Raw genomic sequence first — 3,902 nt, 5'->3', positions numbered from 1 at the left:
TGAGCAGGGGCTGGTGGAGGAAGGAGCAGAGGATGGAGAGGAGCAGAGGAAATGGTGGGGAGTCATGACTGCTTTGTGTTCCAGGGTCCCCCATCCCGTGCTCCCTGCCCTGGAGCCGCCTTCTGGAAGGTCAACTTCAAAGGTGACCTTATGTGTGCCAGTTTTCTGGATGCGTCTATGGAGAGGCTGCCTGTTTCTGAAAGTACAGCTGCTCCTCTTACCTGTATATACTCTTCCCTTCCCCGTCTACCACTGAAGTTTTCTTTTAGGATCCTGGATTCTGTATTTCTGTAGCGTTGCTTCTTGTGTCTGCCTGCCTCAGCTTGTACATTCTAAGACAGAAATCAGGGCAAAGTTTTACTTTTTATTAAAGTTATTCATTCACATACTCAAAGAGTCAAGTAGTGGTGCAAGACTTATGGAAAAAAAGCCCTCACCTCAACAGGGCTCTCCCCATTCAATTTTTATGGCTCATTATTTTGGCGTTTGCCGTAATTTCCTAAATAATATTGTTTTATTATTACTTCATGATTTTTCTAATTTAGGCACGATTTATTGTCTTCCTCACTCCAGCAACCCACCCACCCTCCCTGGCTCCCATCCTCCCAATCTAGCCATATAATAATTTGGTTAGAGCAGCAGTCGGTGTTTACATTATTACCACTAGGTAAACGCTATTCCCGTGTGTTTACACTAGAAGCCACGGGGTGAGTTATGATTACTTCTCCTTTCAAGCATAAGCTTTTATTTTCCCTGGAGTTAATCATCCTCTCCCCCACCCCAGTTCACTTAGTTTCTTTGTACTCACTGCCAAAGTATTCCAGTTGTTGAAATCTCCCCTCAGTACGTTCAGATGGTAGTCTACCAGTTTCATTTTCTTGAAGAAATCTCTCCTGAGCGTCCTGGCCTAGCCTGGTTTAGGCTGGGTGCCGTCCAGGCCTGTCATATCATTTTCATTCCCTAATCTCTCTTCACCAACTTGCAGGGGGACTGTCTGCACCTCTCTTCTGAGTCAGATTCCTGTTTCTTGTTGTCTGTCTTTTTCTTGGTTGACAAACTTTACTTTGGTGCAACATCCTCCAGAAACCTCCTGAGTACATGAAAAAAATTTTTTTTGATCATTTAAGATCATTTAAATGACTGAAAATGTCTTTAATTGATAGTTTGGTTAGATAAAAAATTTTAAGTTGGGGATAATTTTCCTGCAGAATTTTGAAAGCATTGCGTAAGTGTCTTCTCACTTCCAGTGTCTCTGTTGAGACAAGCCCATCTTATTCCTCACCTGGTCCCCTCTTCCTTTGGTGGGAACCTCTTTGTCTCCCGTGTTCTGAATTACAACGGTTTGTCTTGTTGTGGGTCATCTCTTTTTTAGCTATTTATTTAGTTCCCCTTAAGAGAAGTACTGGGGATTGAACCCAGAACCTTGTGCTCACCAGGCACATGCTGTATCACTGAGCTATACCCTCCCGCCTCTTGGGTCATCTATGTCCACCCATTATGTCAGGCGCTCAGTGGGCCCTTTTAATTCGGAAGTGCATATCCTTCAGTTTTGGAAATTTTTCCTCAAGTATTTCTTTGGTCATTTCCTCCACTCGATTTGTTCTGTCTTTTTGTTTTCATTTTCCTGAAATTCATATTATTCAGAAGGTGGACCTCTTGTTTTAGTCTTCCAGTTTGCTTATCTATTCTCTCCAATTTAGCATGTCTGTGTTTTGTACTACTTTCTGGGAGATTTCCTCAACTTTACCTTTTAATCCTTCTATTTTTTCTGATATTTTTAATTTTTAAGAGGTCCTGTTGCCATTTGAATGTTCCCTTTTTAAAAACCAATAATATTGGGTTCTTGTTTCAGGTTTCTATGCACATGCATATAATGTTTATATAAAATATACATATATATTTCATGGCATTATGTTCTTGTTTTAGTGATGCAGTATATCTTTTAAAGCTCTATGAAGATATTAATGTTTTTTGTTGTTTTCAAAAATTTTCTTCTCCCTGCATAAACTATTTTCTCCAACTTTTTTTCTGTTTATTTTAGTCTCTGCCTTTCATAGTAGAGGCTTTCATCAGATGTTTGATGATATTGGATTTTTGAATGGGAGCCCTAAAAAGTTGATTGGAAACGCTGAGCACATGGCTGGAGCTTTCTGACTATGTGCTTCACTGCAGGTTGATCTGGCGGAGTCATTTCATTGCTGAACCCCCGTTATCAGCATCCTTAGGTCTTTTTTTTCCTGGCTGAGTCAGACTCCCCCAAATAGACTTTCCCATCAATTACCCAGAGTTACCCTGGGAGCTGAATGAATGAAGTAGGTTGGACCCCACACCAAGTCTATGAATATTTGTTTAACCTCGTGTTTTAAGTACAGAGCCCCATCTCTAGCTTAGCCCAGTAACCCCTAATCTAGAGACCCTCTAGTTTACTTTCTCCTGAGGATAAACTTTCAGTCTTTCACTAATGGTCTAGATGATAGAATAGGAGAGGGCATTTAGGTTGTCTAATTTCTTCTTAAATTTTCAAATAATTCTCTTATTCTTAGCCCACTCTCAGCCCCAATTCTGGTGCCTCCAATTACTGAACTTTTTGGAGATTCCACATAGTAAATCAGGTTGCCTTTAGCTTCCCGCACTGGTAGCTTAGGATTCAGTTGTCTTAGATCTGCTGAATTAGTTGCAAGGCCTTCATCTGTTTTCCAGCTTCCAAAATTGTGGAGTTGTTGAGTTGTGGTCTCCATTCCCACTCCTAAGGCATGGCCTTTCTATATGTGGAGGGCCTTTCTGGGGCCTCATTTGAAAATCTCAGGTCTTTGCAGGGTCTCTCCACTTTGGCTGGGTCCAAACTCCCGCTCTTCCAGCACTGCACAGCCTCCGGAACCTCAGCTTCGCTGTCGAGCTGCAGAGGCTGTTCTCTGCTTGGTTCCCAAAGTCTTGCCCTGTGTGCAGGTGTTTAGGAGTCAGCCAAAGTCAGGAGGAATTTTTTTTTTAATGGGGGGAGGAAGGTAATTAGGTTTATTTATTTTTTAGCAGTGGGACTGGGTATTGAACCCAGGACCTCGTGCATGCTAAGCACACACTCTATCACTGAGCTATACTCTCCCCCAGGAGGAACTTTTAAATAACCAGCTTTATTGATAAAATATAATATACTGATTTACTTACGATAAAATTCACTAATTTTAAGAGTAAAACACATAGACTTTTGACACATGTGAACAGGTATGTAACCATCACCACAATCAAAATATAGAATATTTCCATCACCTCAGAAAGCTTCCTTGTGCTCTCGAGGGGCACTTTTCTATAGATTTTTTGGGCTCCTTCTTTGCATCCCCTCGCTACCACTCCAGTCCCAGCTGTCCTGGCAGACTTGTATTACATTCTGTTCTCCCCACTCAGGGAAACTGCCATCCTCAACTTAGACATGGTTTTCCACAGTTTGGGAAACATCCTCAGGGTGGTTTCTGAGGGAACTTTCTGTTAATGATCATAGCCTCGTACTAGTGGGTGCCAAGAGTTATTTAATACAATTTGTCCAACTTCTCTTGTTACTTACACAGGGGTCAGGGAAGGATCAATGTGATTCCAGCTACTCCATCACATCTGGAACCAGAAGTTTTACAATACTTTTTACATACACATTTTATACCGCTTCTTTATATGCTGGCTAACACAGCGAACGTTCAGAAAACCCCTCACCTAAGTCTTTTCCTTATGACAACGAGTGGGGAACCCCGTGTTTGGAGCCATCCTGGCACCTTGAAGGGCATCCAGAGATCCTGACAGAATGGATCTGGAGTCAGACGACCGGGCTTGTGTGGGGCTACCTGCTCCCTGGGGAGAGAGGTGTTGAGATTGTTAAATCAGCCACTTGGGAAGCCTGGTGACTTTAGAGTCTGGTG

General features: G+C 42.2%; 1 non-coding gene across 1 annotated transcript; it reads right to left on the bottom strand.

Annotated features, from left to right (window-relative positions):
* Window positions 1-1,393: 1,393 nt before the first annotated feature.
* TRNAT-GGU (transfer RNA threonine (anticodon GGU)) lies at window positions 1,394-1,466 on the bottom strand. The gene has a single exon. It is a non-coding gene; the product is annotated as a tRNA-Thr (tRNA).
* Between the last annotated feature and the right edge of the window lie 2,436 nt (window positions 1,467-3,902).

The sequence above is a fragment of the Camelus dromedarius genome, chromosome 8 (assembly GCF_036321535.1).
Source record: "Camelus dromedarius isolate mCamDro1 chromosome 8, mCamDro1.pat, whole genome shotgun sequence".
Taxonomy (NCBI): Eukaryota; Metazoa; Chordata; class Mammalia; order Artiodactyla; family Camelidae; genus Camelus; species Camelus dromedarius.
The sequence above is the reverse complement of the archived record's forward strand: the minus strand, read 5'-3'. Positions and strand labels throughout refer to the sequence as shown.